This window comes from Rhineura floridana, chromosome 22 (assembly GCF_030035675.1).
Source record: "Rhineura floridana isolate rRhiFlo1 chromosome 22, rRhiFlo1.hap2, whole genome shotgun sequence".
Lineage (NCBI taxonomy): Eukaryota > Metazoa > Chordata > Lepidosauria > Squamata > Rhineuridae > Rhineura > Rhineura floridana.
The window spans coordinates 12,169,929-12,185,706 of record NC_084501.1 but is presented as its reverse complement, the minus strand read 5'-3'; the positions used below and the strand labels follow the sequence as shown (position 1 = coordinate 12,185,706).

At 45.2% G+C, this 15,778-nt stretch overlaps 1 protein-coding gene and 1 long non-coding RNA gene across 8 annotated transcripts in view; one reads left to right on the top strand and one right to left on the bottom strand.

Annotated features, from left to right (window-relative positions):
• The window catches only part of ADAMTSL4 (ADAMTS like 4), an 84,101-nt gene extending 78,524 nt beyond the window's left edge, over positions 1-5,577 (bottom strand). For 4 of the 7 annotated variants that reach the window (XM_061605654.1, XM_061605662.1, XM_061605659.1 and 1 more), the window contains exon 1: positions 5,450-5,577. The gene's annotated coding sequence lies outside the window, so the exon portion shown is untranslated. Of the gene's footprint in view, positions 1-1,863; positions 1,976-5,449 lie in introns of those variants that run through there. The other 3 variants (XM_061605656.1, XM_061605660.1, XM_061605658.1) reach the window with 1 other exon arrangement.
• LOC133374597 (uncharacterized) lies at positions 2,419-14,299 on the top strand. Its single transcript, XR_009759928.1, has 3 exons — positions 2,419-2,566; positions 5,818-6,033; positions 12,204-14,299. It is a non-coding gene; the product is annotated as an uncharacterized LOC133374597 (long non-coding RNA).
• Positions 14,300-15,778: the final 1,479 nt, after the last annotated feature.

Here is a 15,778-nt window from a genome sequence, read left to right as displayed (position 1 = left end):
TTTTATGCTCCCAGGCATTTTAATCTTTTAATTTTCTTAATCTTTCTACTTTTAACATGTATCCTTCTTAATTTGTGTTGTATTTCGTTTTTGTTGTGCTTTCTGTTGTTTGTTTGTACATGTTTTTGTGATTTTTTACTATGATATATTGTATTTTATCTTGTTTGTTCACCGCCCTGAGAGCTATTCTGCTAAGGGGGGTATATAAACTGAAATAATAAATAATAAATAATAATAAATAAACGTATGCATTTTTGTAATCCTTGCTTGGTTCGCAAACTGCATCGCATAATTCCAAGTGCAAATTTTGAACGATGGCTGTGTTTTGGATCTCAGATTGTTTTGAAAAGTGTAAATTTGATAGATTCAGCCTGAAATGCAAACTGAATTGAATTTCTCACCCATCCCTAGCCTCGAATGAGAAAGCCACATCGAGACAGTCTCCTGATATAGTGAGTCTGGATGGTACGGCATCAGATGAGTGTCACCCTAGACGAGTCAAGCTCAGCTGAAGCTGCCATCCACCCAGACTGTTTGCTTGGGAGTCAATTCCCCCTTGAACTCAGTGAGGCTTACTTCTGAACAAACGCGCTTAGGATTGCACCGCTAATCTGTGCATGGCAATACCTGTAAATTTGTGCCTGGGGAAGATTTCAACAAAGAAGGCTGTAAAGGCAGCTGCATTTTGTGATCGGGGGGAAAAATCATAGACTGTAAGGAACAGGCCCTTTCTCTAAAAAAACAGACCATATTGTCTCAAGGGTCTGGGGGACAATGGCATTTTGCCAATGAGTGTGGCAGTCCTAGAGTTTTGCCACCCTAGGCAGCTGTGTCTGCCGCCTGCTCTGAGCCGCTGGCCGCGTACACGCACCACCACGCATTTAAAGCACATGGCTTCCTCCATGGCTTCCTCCTACCCCAAAAGAATCCCAGAAAGTGTGGTTTGTTGAGAGTGCTAGGAACTGTAGGTCTGTGAGGGAAACTACAGTTCCCAGGATTCTTTGGGGGAAGCCATGTGCTTTAAATGTATGGTGCGTACATGCAGCCTTGGTCTTCCCATCTGTGATATGGGGGGACAACAACGTAGACCTACCTTCCAGGGTTGTTTTAAGAATCGCAAGAAGATAAATGTATGGGACGCACTCTGGACACGTGAAAGTGCAGTATAAATAAGTTGTTAGTAACAACTGCAACAATAACAAGCATTATTCAGTTTTCCATGTACCAGGTTAAAAATAGGCTTGTACCCTTCAGTATTTTCAGTTAAATGGATGACATGATTAACGTGGGTCCATTCATGTCAATGGGTCTACTCTAAGTAGAACTCAGTTGCCGACACCCCCATATCTTCTCTGTGCATTTCTCTAAAGTAGGATATGAACATTGAATATTCATAGATAAATAGCTGAGAAAAATTAGCCTGCAGCCATTTGGCTTGACACGCAGCATCATAAATATCCCACCATAGATTTGCCATCCATCAGAGCAAATGGAACAAAAAAAATAATAACATGAAGCCAGCTATTTTTATCCTGCTGTGCCTGCCTCCCTAAAATAGATTCCCACCCCAACACCAATTAATGTATTTTTAAATGTCACTGTGTCCCCTACCCTGTCTAATCTTGTCCCACTGCAAAGTTCTCCAGTGTTTCTTGTCTTGCGACCCAAGGCAGCCCAGAAGTAACTCCAGAAGAGGTTGCATTAGAGTGATTATATAGCACAGCTGCTGCCAACCTCGCACCCTCCAAATGTTTTGGACTACAGTTCCCATCAGCCCCAGCTATCCTTGGGGAGGCCAAAGCAAAGAATGATGGCCTCAGTCCTTCCTCTCCCCCACCAACTAATATTCAAGGTAGACTGTACCTGCACAGGAGGTTCTGTTCCCCTGTTAGGCCTAAAAGCTGTCAGTAGACCTATCGCTCCGCAAATTCGTCTCTCTTTCTCTCTTTTTAAATGCCTTCTAAGCATGGAGGAGAGCACCATCCCCTCACTTGCTCCTAACATCTTTCATAAGTTTAGACAATTTAAGTGCATGGACTCTGTACTTAGAATGCTGTCAAGGACAGCAGTTTGATACGGTGTTTGTAATTTCCTAGACAGATTTGTGCCAGGAATGGGGGGGGGTGTCACCTGCATAAGGTTTACTTGTCACACACTTTTTAAAAGAAACGCGAGCGGTGAACACCCAGAAAGTGGACACGGAATTCCAGTTGGTGCCTCCCAGGAAATCCTGACAGATGCAGAACCTCGGTTTTAAATCGAAGTCAGCCACAGGCCCTCTTGGGCTGCCAAGAGTTTTCCTTCCCAAGGTGGCTTCCGGGCGGGTTGCTCCAAAGTCCAGACAAACAGCGTTTTGCTGAACGATTAGACAGCTTTGCGTGGCCTGAGGGACGGAGAAGCTGCTGATTCCTGGCCCCGGCTGGGTGGGGTGCAATGCACAGCTGCCTAAACATGCATTCTGTCGGAGAGCAAGACTGGGAACGTGAAAAAGGGGAATATCATTTTTATTTATTCAGTCATCTAAACGGTTGTATCCCACTTATCGAGGAACTTCCTCCACAAAACAGTTGGCAATTTTATTATTATTATTATTATTATTATTATTATTATTATTATTATTATTTATATCCCTGCCCTTCCTCACAGTAGGAGCCCAGGGCAGCAATTTCTTTATTATTATTATTATTATTATTATTATTATTATCATCATCATCATCATCATCATCATCATTATCATTATTATTATTATTAACAACAACAACAACAACAACAACAATAATAAAGAAATTGCTGCCCTGGGCTCCTACTGTGAGGAAGGGCAGGGATATAAATAAAACAAATAAATCCCAGTCTGCGTCTGTGTTGGAATTGCTTTTTATTATGTTCTTAAACCTTCTTTTTAAAATGTTTTTAATCTTGGAAGATGTTTTGAAAACTTTTTTTAAGAAACGTTTTAAAAGATGTTTTGTTTTAATGTGCTTTAAAGTTTGTTTTTATGATGTTTTAAAGTTTGTAGTGCTTTTGTTTGCCGCCCTGGGCTCCTGCCGGGAGAAAGGGCGGGATATAAATCAAATAAATAATTATTATTAATTACATTTATATCCCGCCCTTCCTCCCAGCAGGAGACCAGGGCGGCAATTTCTAATAAAAACGCCACCTGACAAGGGTTTGGACTTGTTAGTCACTTGCAAGCAACTTACATTTAAAAACATAGCCATTTGCACTGGACACTGAAAACAATGTTATGCCCATTTTAACAGTTATGGCTTCCCCCAAAGACTCCTGGGAAATGCAGTTTGCGAAGGGTGCTGAGAGGAGACCCCCCCCCCCATGCCCCTCACAGAGCTGCAATTTCCAGAGTTCCCTGGGAGGAGGGACTGATTATTAAACCACTCCGACAGTTAAGGATGGAAAAGGAGTGAGATTCAGTTCATATTTAGAGGCGAATACCTAATTAAAACTTTTCCAAACAAACTGAAACGCAGCCTTCCTTTGAAGTTTGCCCATCTCTGAATTTTGCAATGCAGTTCCCTCAGGCAAGTCATGTGTCAAAAAAATAATGTCTCTACGGAAGTGTGCGTCAAAATGCACATATTGGTGAAAACAACATGTAAAAATGCACTCTCTGAGGACTAATGGCTTTGCCAAAATGTGAACATGAGGCATATATGCCTACAAAAATGTGTACATCAGGAGAAATTTACCCTAAGATGCTGACGAATTTTCATGAGGATTAAAAAAAAAAATCAGAAAATGATGTGGAGAACTGAATTTAAGATTGGGAAAATATGAGAAATCGAGAGGAACCAAAAATGACAGACTTGCCTCTGCGTAGCGTGGACCCACTGAAATGAATGGACCTAAGTTAGTCATGCTCATCCATTCCAATGGGCCTCCACTGAGTAAGACTAATATTGGGCACAAGCCAATTATAATATTGTATATAATGGCACCCTGGGCTCCTGCTGGGAGGAAGGGCAGGATAGAAATCAAATAAATAAATAATATTTATACTTAGATTGAATATATACAGTGCCTTTTTTTGGGGGGGGGGAGAGGAATGAGGTGTCACCGGTACTCATATCTTGATAAAAGTGCCATGGGCGCCAGCACATAATGGCTGCCTGGTGCTGCTACTTTGTACCAGTGAGTGATGTCACACACACAAAAGGACTAAACTTATCTGTCTACACACACGCTCATACTATTTATAAGGTGCCCTATAACAGAGGTTCTTGGAATGGCCTGTATATAACGCAAAACATTTTTAGAAAGCAATCAGTCCCTTTCTTTTCTGTGGCACAAGGCTACACTCGCCACCTCAGGGTGCAGGTCAGAGAGCTCTCTACCTTTGCAACCCTCGGGAAGAATGACTGTTGTGGGGTGAGACTGAAGGAATCAGGGAAGGAGCGAACGCCAGGGGACGAAAGAAATAGGCCCTTTGATTCCTTTTCTGAATCGGTGGACATTCCGCCCCATTCAGAATGGAGCAAATTCAACACATGCACACCCATTTCCTGCTGACCCTGAGCAGGCCCAGAATGCCTCATCACCTCAGCCGGCCAAGGGGGAGAGAAAGTTGCTTTCCACAGAGGGCCTGTTTTGTCCCTCAAACTTCACTCACACAGGCCCGTTTATTTTTCACACCCCTAGAGAGCCAAGGGACCTCCTTCCCCCAAATAAACACTCCATTTCAGCTTGGCCTAGGCTTCCCGAGACTGGCTTCCCCCCTGCTGTTTTCCTGTAACCCCACACCTTTGGCGGAAGACTAGCAGCGGATTCCAGATTTGGCGAGAGGGAAGATTCTGGTTGCTGGCACCTCCTGCCACACGCCATGTGCAAATATTTAAGCAAATCTACCACGGAGGCAACAGAAGAAGAGCCATTTTCTGGTCGGAAAGCAAAGCCAGGCTCCCCCGTGCTCCCCGGTTCGAATTACGCTTCCTAGGTCTGGAGTAGGGATGGAATTATCTGTCAGTTTTTGGCTCTCTCAGTGTGTCAGTTTTGTAATCTTAAATTCAGTTCTCCACCTTTCTGCAGCAATTTACCATTTTCTTAAAAAAAAAATCCTCATGAAAATTCTTCAGCATTTTAGTGCAAATTTCTCCTAATACCTACATTTTTGTATGAAGTTTTGACCGATGTACACGTTTTTGCAAGCAATTTATCCTAATATAATGCATTTTTGCATGTTATTTTCTCCAATATATTCATTTTGTGCACGCTTTCCCCTAATATATGCATTTTGGTAAACACAGGTTGAACAATGGCATTGCAAAATTCAGGTATGCGTGAATTTCAAAGGATGTCTGGGTTTCAGTTCCCATGTTGTTTCGGAAACTGTGGATTTGATAAATTTGGCTTCAAAGGCAAACTGAATTGAATTTCTCCTCCATACTTAAATCTGGCGATAAAATTGGGACGGTCCGAGAGAGCAACGAAAACTCACCAGTACAGATTTATGAGCTTAGGCTTCGCAGAGGTACTTAATCGGGGTGTCATTGTCCAGGGTCTCAGGGGGTCTTAGACCTTTTACTTTTTTGGGAGCCAGGTGCCGGCAGGGTCTCTTTGTCTTCAGCATCCTGTGAATCAATCAGCATAAAAGGAAAGTATGTTAGCCACTGAGAAGAGTCTTCTAACTTGCTTCTTTGTTGTTTCCTGATGAATGGAGCCAATCAGAGTTTCTGTAATCTTAGAAGGGGGCATGGCTTGTGACAATTATGAAGGGACCCTCTGCTTTGGAATTCGCCACTACACTGCTGTACTGAATACGCGGCAGCAATATGTTTTCAATATATATATTTAATTTTTTTAAAGGAGCACCTTCTCTAGAGGAAAGGAGGAAGCATTTGGGGCTTAGAAACAAGACAACCAAGAATGGGCGCAATCGAGGTTTATACAACTGTACCCGGTGTGGAGAGCAAAATGTTTTTCCCCCTCACCCGTAACTCAAAAATTCCAGTGACACTGACTGAGGATTTGGATAGACCCAAAGCAAAGAGCTTCAACACACAACAGGACCACAGGGAGCATGTACAGTATTTATTTATTTTATTTAACAGGATTTATTATTTATCCATTTGTATACTGCTTACATGCCAAAATGGCTTCCAGTAAGTATACAGTGCTTCACCACCAACCCCCCCCCATACATTAAGATCTTTGAGTGGAGGGTGTCCTAGAAGCCCCCTCCCTTCTCTAAGGCTGGGATGGGCAGCCTCAGGCTAAAATATGCCCCTCCAGACCTCTTTACCTGGCCCTCGGGACTCTTCCCCAGACCACACCCTCTCCCCTCAGGCCATTATAATGCCTTTTTTAAAAACATTATATTCACAAATATAAGCATTTTCGTGCATACTTTCCCCTGACACTTTTTATGCACGTTTTGGCTGGAGAACTACATAACTGAATTCGGGGAGGTGCCAGTTTTGAAGGACACCTGTGTTTCAGTCTGGTGCAGGAAGCGGGGATGTAGCTTTGCATTAAATGGCATTCAGTTAAGTAGGTTTGCTTTAAATTCCATTAAAGTTCACCCCCACCCTCCTGCTACCACCGTGACTTATGCCACCAGTCTAGGCATACAGAATCAGTCTGGTGTCCGTATAACTCCCCTTTTCAAGGCCAGGAAACCTGGCATCGCTGAGAGGAGTACCTTCGGTGAGAGAAACCAAAATTGTCAGGACGGACGGACAAATCCATCTGTTTTGGTTGCTCTCATTTTCCCAGTGTTAAATTCAGTCTGCAGCAATTTGCAAGTGTGTTTTCTTTTAAATGAAAATTTGTCAACGTTTTTGTGTGTATGCAGTTCTAACTGATACACAAAAGATTTTTGCAAGTAATGTCCTCGAATATAATGCATTTTTGCAAGTTATTTTCACTCATGTATTTTTATACACACTTTCCCCTAAGGTATGCATCTTCTACACCTTGTTTGGTTAGAGAACTGCATCGCAAAATTCAGAGACTTGCACATTTCAAACGATTAATGGGCTTTGATTCATGTGCTGGTTCGATAAGTGCAAATTAGGTCGCTTCTCATTAAAATGCAAAGAAAGTCAACATTCTTTCTCCCCCCCCCCCCCCGCCTTTCAAGGCTGCTGGGTCTTTGGAAAAAAACATACTTAGAAGCAGGCTGACGTTCCTTTTCCCAGCAGCAGGGATGGAGTCATGCAGGGTCTCAGGGGTCTTAGAGCCTTTACTTTTTGGGGAGCAGGGTCCCAGCACGGTCCCTAAGTCTCCAGCATCCTACAAAAAGCCAATCAGCATGAAATGAAGAGTCTTCTAACACGCTTCCTTGTCCTTTCCTGTTGACTGGAGCCAATCAGAGTGCAAGGGTAAGTCAGTCACAGAGATGACTCTTCTCAGTAGCTAACAATCTTCCCTTTCATGCTTATTGGCTCCTAGGGATATCTGTTGTTATGGGACAAAGCATTAACAAGAATCTCATTCTCAACTCAGCAGCAAAAAAAAAAGCGGGGAGGGGGAATGGCTGTGACTAACATGATGAAGGGACCGTGCACGTCTGAATTTGCCGCTACACTACTGCCCAGCAGTGCCAAACTGGGATCACTCTGTGTGGGCGCTGGTACCACCACTAGAACCGTCAGAATCTGGCCCAGAGTTCCATGGAAGAGTTTCAAGTGGGGGGGGCAAGGAGGGGGAGAGAGAGCTTTTGCCAAAAGAATTCGGTCAAGGTGGCGCCTCTAACTCTCACTAGAAGGTCTCCTGGAAAAAAAGACATGGATCCAAACAGGCCCGGCTTGAGCCGTTTCCAAACACTCCACTTGGAAATGAAAGTGGAATAATGGAGCCATTGAGGGAGAGCCAAATCGCAAAAGCACTCCGTTTTCTGAGCAGTTATCACAACGAAGGTTGCAGACAGGCCATCTTTTTGAAAATACATGTTGAGAATTCGAGAGAGATTTTGTTCCCTGGGAGGTGCGTACATGCACACACATGGCACGCGCACGGACACTTATTTTGTCCTCCACTGCCTGTGTTCAAACAGGTTTGAGAAAGAACACAAAAACCTTACAAACCTGTTTCCCAGAAGCAGGATGAGTTGTACACAAACAGCAGTCCCTTCTTTCAAACTGCCTTCAGTCCTGTTTTGGGGGGTAGACGCAGAGAGAAAGGGAGAAAATAACTCCATTCTAAGTTTGTAATCTAAGGTGGTGTGTAACTGGTTGCAAGCAGCGCTTAAAATGATCTGTGGGGCTAAAGCGATTTAAGGATATTTCACATTTTTTTAAAAAGGCGATTTATAGCGCAGTCCTACGGTCAGGAGCAGACAGGAGAAATTCGGATGAGTTTACATTTAAAGATGAATCTACCTGATGCGCACTTACAGAAACGATATAGAACCTGGAACAAATCCATCCTTTGAAATTTGTGGGTCTCCAAATGTTTGCAGCGCAGTTCATCAACCAACTGTACAAAAATGCATATACTAGGTAAAACATGCAGACGAATACATATATTAGTGAAAATAACCTACAAGCATTCCTAAGGACATAACAGCTTGCTGGATCAGGCCAACGGGGGCCCACCTACTCCGGCACCCTGTTCTCACAGGGGCCAACCAGATGCCCCAATGGGAAGCCCACAAGCAGGACTTGAACGTAGCAGCAACGCTCCCCACTTGGGATTCAGAGGCCTCTGAGAGCGGATGTTGCACAGCAGAGCCATCGTGGCTAGCAGCCCAATTTGATAGGCTTATCCTCCATGGAGTTGTTGAAGTCATCCAAGCAGGGCCCCCCAATATTGTTTGAAGCTTTCCTAAGGGCAGCAAAGAAGTCCTAGAAATAGTGGCTGGTGCCCATTGGGGCTGGTGGGGGCGGAAGGCAAGGAGGCCAGCAGTAGGTGGCGCCAGAGTCAATGTTAGGCCGAACCACCTAATTCTAGTCTTGTCCCCATCCTCTTTCCTGCTGAGTTTGGCAAGGGGCAACATTGAGACTAAGGTGAGGAGTAGCCTTAGGAGACCTCTATTCTGCTCATAGAGCTACAATTCCCAGAGTTCTCTGGGAAGAGGGACTGACTGTTAATTGTAGCTCTGGGAGGGGAATAGGGGGTCTCCTAACCAGTGTGGTGTAGTGGTAAAGGTGTTGGACTACAACCTGGGAGACCAGGGTTCGAATCTCCATACAGCCATGAAGCTCACTGGGTGACTTTGGGCCAGTCACTGCCTCTCAGCCTCAGAGGAAGGCAATGGTAATCCCCCTCTGAATACCGCTTACCATGAAAACCCAATTCATAGGGTCGCCATAAGTCGGAATCGACTTGAAGGCAGACCATTTCCATAACAACTCCCAGCACCCTTTGCAAACTACGCTTCTCAGGATTCTTTCAGGGAAGCCTTGACTGTTTAAAGTGGAGTAACAGTGCAATAAATGGATGGTGTGAATGTGGCCTTGTAGTCCAACAACATCTGGGATCCCAAGGTGGAAGAACAGTGCCCTAAAGAAAGGTCCCATGAGACCACATGCCCTCCCACAGGAATTCAGGATGCTTTGGGATGGCACCTCCAAGACTCAGACTGAGAGAAAAAAAGACTCTAAGACTCATCCCAGAGGGGGGGGAAAGTGAGCCAAATGAAACCAAGAAATTTAACTCTCTTCCCTGGTGCCTACCAGCAGAATTTTCCCATTGGTGCCTACCACCATGGCATCAGGTCAGCTCCTAATCTCCCCAGTCAGCAAGCTTACTTTTAGGTTTATTGGATTTCTAAGTCGCCTACTGCCTCCTCTAAGTAGGACTAGCAATGAATACAACCTGATAGTAATAAATGAACCTTTGCTAGGGTACATCTTATTTTCTTACATCAACGCAATTTACTGAAAAAAGTAAAGAACTTCAGGTTGCTCTTCCACCCCTCTGTACCCAACTGGGCCCAGCTGACATTTGCTACCGTCCCACAGAACCAAAACTCGTGACTGGTAAGAGGCAAAGGAAAACTCCGCCGTGACTAAAAACTGGTATTTTGCACCACTTCAAGGCAGCTTATAGAAAAAGAGGAGGTGGGCGATTGCAGGAAGGCAGGCATTCAGCCTTTAAAAAAAAATCAGAAAAGGACACCCAGCAGCAATTGTACTTTTAAAGTAAGAATTTTGGCCAGGCCTCTCAAAGGAGTTGAAAAGCAGAGCGGATAGCTCTCAGCCAGAGGCTCAGTACTGTGGCCATCTCCGAGACAGTGTGGCTCTCCAAACCACAGGCGCTGGGCTCAACCTTCCCGTTTCCAAACTATGCACAAAAATTCCACCCAGCGGTATTTTGGCAGGCTGCAAAAAGCCGGAAGCTGCACCTGGTGCAGGTAGCCGGTAACCCCTGAACCTCTCAGCCAGAGGCTCAGTACTGTGGCCATCTCTGAGACAGTGTGGCTCTCCAAACTTGCAGGCTCTGGGCTCGAGGGCTGTCAGTTCGTTCCCTTTGCTTCAGTAACTCGAGTATGAAATAATCTGAAAGGAGGCTGGGAGGGGAGGAAGAGAAAGAGAGAGAGAGAGAATGGAAATGAAGAAAAGGTTTGGTCAGCCCCATGGCCAAGAGGAGGGGATGCAAGTGTGAACTCAAAGGCAGCTGGGCTGCAGAGCTGTGGCTGACGGGCCGAGGACAGTTCGACTCCAGGCCTCAAGACGCTGCGCCCTTGCAAATTGCCGCGGGGCCAAAGCAAATGTTGCTTCAGCACTGGGAGGGTGGCGATGGGCATGTGCCAAAGACAACCTAGCCTCCATCTATTTTTCACTCCAGTTTCCCTAGGAAATAAAAACACAGGATGCTTAAGCCCCTGAGAGAGAGTGAGAGGCAGCAAGAGAGCGATGAGGATGAATTTGACTATCGCAGATTGCAAGTGCCGAAACCAATCTTGCACAGGGATGGTTCAGCATCCCGAGGGCCAGATGAGATGCAGTCATCGCTAGCATTAGCGATGGGGGTCAGAAATTCGATTCAGTTCACACTCAAAGCCGAATCTATCAAATTAACATTTTCCAAAATAATATGAGTACTGAAACACAGCCATCCTTCCAAATTTGCACGTTTCTGAATTTCGTGATGCAATTCCTTCACCAAACTTATTTCCAAAAATGCATATATTAGGGAAAGAGTGCATGAAAAAGAAAATATGAGTGAAAACAGCATGCAAAAAAAGGGTTGTATTAGGAGAATTTGCTTGCAAAAATGTGTACATTAGTCAAAACGGCATACAAATATGTGATTACTAGGAGACATTCACACTAAAATACTAATGGATTTTTAAAAAATTAAAAATCACAGATTGCTGCAGAAATGTAAAGAACTGACTTTAAGATTGAAAAATGAGAAACGGAGAAAACTGAAATTGACAGACTCCTCTATCCTGGTCTCCCTCTGGGCATATGCAAAGGACCTTTTTCTCTATCTCCCTTTATCACCACAGTGAAAAACCACACAGGGCCCCACACATCCCAGATGAAAGGCCAATGCTTTGGAGATGAAAAGGGCCCGCCCTATCCCCTCAAGCCTGCCTGCCATTTACTGTGCTTCCCCATCCGAAAGATGGTGCTTTAAAAAGCAATCATCCAGCTTTGAAGCAAAAGCACTCTTCATGTGCCTAGAGTTACCCTTGTGAGTTTATATGCGCCAATGTTAAGCTTGCTGTAACAGCGATGCCATTGCATGAACCTGTCCGGGATTTGAGATCTTCAGGTGAGGCCCTTCTTGTGCTCCCCACACCTTCGCAAGTACATACGACGCGGACACGAGATAGGGCCTTTTCGGTGGCCGCCCCTAGGCTGTGGAACTCCCTTCCGAGTGAGGTGCGATCAGCTCCCTCCTTGCCGTCTTCCCGGCGACAAGTAAAGACTGTTTTATTTCAACGGGCATTTGGGATGGAGAACGACCAGGATTAAGTGTCATCGGTTTGGTGACTACATTATATGATTTTATTATTTTAAATTGTCCGCTGTTTTTAACCTATGTTTTATGGTTTTAATTTTTCTCATAGTTTAATTCTTTTTTAATAGTATACTTTTGTATGTTTTAATTGGTGTTTTTAATAGTAAGACGCTCTGACTCCTATTGGAAAAAGGGCCGGGTAGAAATAAAGTTTATTATTATTATTTTGTCAAGTAAAAAGATAACCATTTTTTTGTTTGCTTGTTTGACAAATGAGCTGGTGTCTCAAGAGCCAGCTGAGATTTCTCCACAAGGATGATGTTGTTTATTTACAGAAGTATCTACATACTGCCGTCTTGCAAAACGTCAGGCTGGTGTACGACAACACAAAAAGCACTTAAAAATAATACAAAACAATCATGAAAACGACGGGCTACTAGAAAAAGAAAAAAAGCAGCCTGTCAGCACAATAAGTTTTCAAGAGACGCCTGAAAGCAGGAATGAAGATGCCTGCTGAATCTGAGCATGCCACAGCATGGGACCAGTGACACTAAACCTCCGTAACATGAAGGACCACTGATGGCACTCCTCCGGATGATCTCAGAGATCACGATGGGATACGAGGGCTCAGCCCACCTGAGCAGCAGCCCTCAAGTGACCATCAGACAGCTGCTGGTGGTCAGGACTACCGCTAGGCACGCCCACCGACATAGGTGGGGGGCTCATCGGATCTCAGTCTAGCCCCATATTTGAACCACAGAGGACTTGTGGGCATCTGATGAAGTTGGGAGTTTCAGGAGAGACAAGAGGAAGGCGTTCATCGCACAGCTCAATGATGGAATTTGCTCCCAGAAGATGGCCACCGACTTGGGTGGCTTTCAGAGAAGGTTAGCCAAATTCACAGAGAAGAAGGCTGCACCTGTGGTCTCCCCTCCACTGTTGGAGGCAGCGTGCCTCTGTATCATACCAGCTGCTGGAAACTGCAGGAGGGGAAAGCACTCTTGTGCTCAGCCCCCCCCTTCCGGGCTTCCCTTTGGGGGCATCCAGCTGGCCCCTGCGAGAACAGGAGGCTGGACTCGATGGGCCCCCTTTGGCTGGATCCGGCAGCCGGGCTCTGCTGATGTTACAAGATGCAATGCACAGTCTTCAAAACAGGGTGTCACTCAGTCGGGAGGACACGCTGGACTCGCATGATCTCTTGTGGGCCTCAGCCCCTCTCCCCCTAAACCTGTTTCACTGTGCTGAATCTGGAGTGGTGCGTGTTGGGGACAGCGACTTGCAAAGCCAGTGCACCATTGTCTGGGCTGACCTAGGGGGACCCTCCCCTATGATCTGAGGCTGGGTCCCTCTCATGGACTCAGGACCCACTCGGCCTCCATGTCAGGAGCCGAACTCACCCTGGGTGCAGACGGCCCTTCTGTGGCCTGGTCACAGGATCATGGCTCCTCCTCACCCTCTCAGATGGAGCCGGACCCAGGGCTGGAGATAAGGCCGGAGCCTCCTGATTTTCCTCTGATGAGGACTCCCCCAGCTGGGACCTGACATTGGCACACAAGTCTTGGTGGGCTTCCTCAAACACGCCTATTTGTAACGGGCTACCCCAATGAAGAAATTTTAACATTTCCTCCCATCTCCATTCCCTAAAGCCCAGAATAATCAATGAGATGCACTAGCACTACTCAGGCTGCATCAACTACTCCTCCCCCCCTTGCTGTGGATGATGAAAAACACTCGGTAGAGATGGAGCCTGATCCACAATGGAACCTCCAGTGGAAGCAAGCTGTTGCCCATCACTGGTAAAGAATGTGCCAAGTGTCCTTGCCACCACGGCTTGTGTTGCTCTTCCTCGCTGCTTGTCACCACCCGCCTCAGCACCAGCATGGCCATCTTCAGCCTCCTCCTCAAGCCTTTGTCCTGCTTCTTTGTCTATCAGATGTGCCGGGAGTGTGGAGGAGAGTGTGCCTTGAACCTAGACTGGGAAGGTTCACCGGAGAGACATGTTTCCCGGGATGGTGTTGACTCCGCTGCTGTTTCCCTTGTCTGCCACTGCTGGGCCGGCTTCCTCTCTCTGTTCCTTCCAGAGGGGCTTTTCTTGCTTTGTGTGTGTCTCTGCCGGTTTGGAGATGGGCATTTGCCTCCCATCTTTTCTCCTGGGCCCTTTTTAGAAGGCCAAGAAGAGAGAGGAGTGAAGTTTTGCTTTGTGATTTGTTAATGTATTTTATTGGATGTTGTAACTGCTGTTTTTTGTAAATTGTATTGTTTTTATTGATGTATTTTTATATTTGTGTTAATTTTTTTTTGTAAGCCGCCTTGAGGGCCTTTTGGCCAAAAGGCGGGGTAGAAATAAACAACAACAACAACAATAATAATAATAATAATAATAATCCCTCCTTGAAAAGTGCCCTTTCCAAAAACCGGTGCCAGTTTAAACACTAATTTGGGGGAGTTTGGCTTCTTCAGATCTGACGTTGAATAACCTCCATCATATGACCAGAGTGCAAGGAATATGCATTCTGTCATTCCGCGGGCCCTCGAAGCCAGGGGTGGAGAGAGGACAAGAAAGCTCTTCCCTGAAACACGTGGCTGAGTGCCTATCTTGAGTGATCTGTCTGAGGCCGGTTCTGCTGAGGAGCAAATTCAAGCACGACTGAAGATCTGGGGTTGCAGACACAGATCTAGAGTGCTGAAACTGTCTGGAGCCAATGTAGAGGTGACCCCGGGTGGTTAAATCACTATATCATGTTTATACTTTGAGAGCGAATCCGCACTTTCTGAAAGTGGAAACGGCAGCTGACATTTGCACTTCTCTGAATTTTGCAGCGTAGTTCTCCAGCCAAGTAATGTGTGCAAAAGTGCATATGCCAAGGGAAAAGGCATGTATAAATGCATATACTAATGAAAAATAACGTACCAAAACACTTATATTAGGGGAAATTGCTTTGCAAAAATTTGTGCATGAACAGAAATTCGCACTGAAATTATGAATTTTCATGAGGACTTCCCCCCCCCAAAAATTCATAAATTGATTCTTGTTTACATTTATGTACTGCCAAAGCACTCAAGGCAGTTGCCAATTTAGGGCAATAATTTAAGAGATATTCATAGAACTCTCCCTTCTGTGCATTGCTCAGATCCTTTTCTTAAAAAAAGTTTTCCAAGCTAGGAGTCATTATCACATCCTGTAGCTATGAGTTCCATAAGTTAGATAAGCATTGTGTTTCAGTTTATTTGGTCTACAGACAACAAGCATTATATACAATATAGGTTTAGCAAGACAATCACAGATGAACAAAAATTGTGCACTATGCAAAAAAGTACTTCCTTGTGTGACCTGAACTCACCCTGCCAGTCATAATTTTGTTTGACGACTCTTGAATTCTAGTATTCCGGGGAGAAAAAAAATCCAACCAACTCAACTCTGTCTAGTCTGCTGATAACTTTTCATATACTTGTATTACATAAAAGAGCTTGCTTGTTTACTTAAACTATTTTTATTTTGTCCTTTGGCTGCAAAAAAAGGTCTAAGTTCACTACAAAAACCACAGTCAGACTCCCCAGTGTTTGATTTTGGTGTGGGCATGGGCATTCTGCTTGCCTCACCCTACCTCCTGTGCCTTGCTGCCTTGCAAATCATTACTATGAGAAGCAGCTTCTGCCAGGCGAGGCAAGAGCGTCCCTTGCCTCGCTCCGCTTTTGCTGGCAGTTGCTGTTGCTTTCCAGCAACTGGTGCTCCCCAAAAGGGCTTCCTTGTGCCCTTTGAGTTCGCTCGAGAGCCGGAAGTGTATGCATGCCTCTCCTTCTTGCTCGATATGGTGATCCTTCCCTCCCTGTCAAGGCTGTGCCTCTCCCCTAGTCATTGGAAGGGTGGGGGGAAGCCTTGAATAGAAAAGGGAGGGGGAAAGTAGGGTTT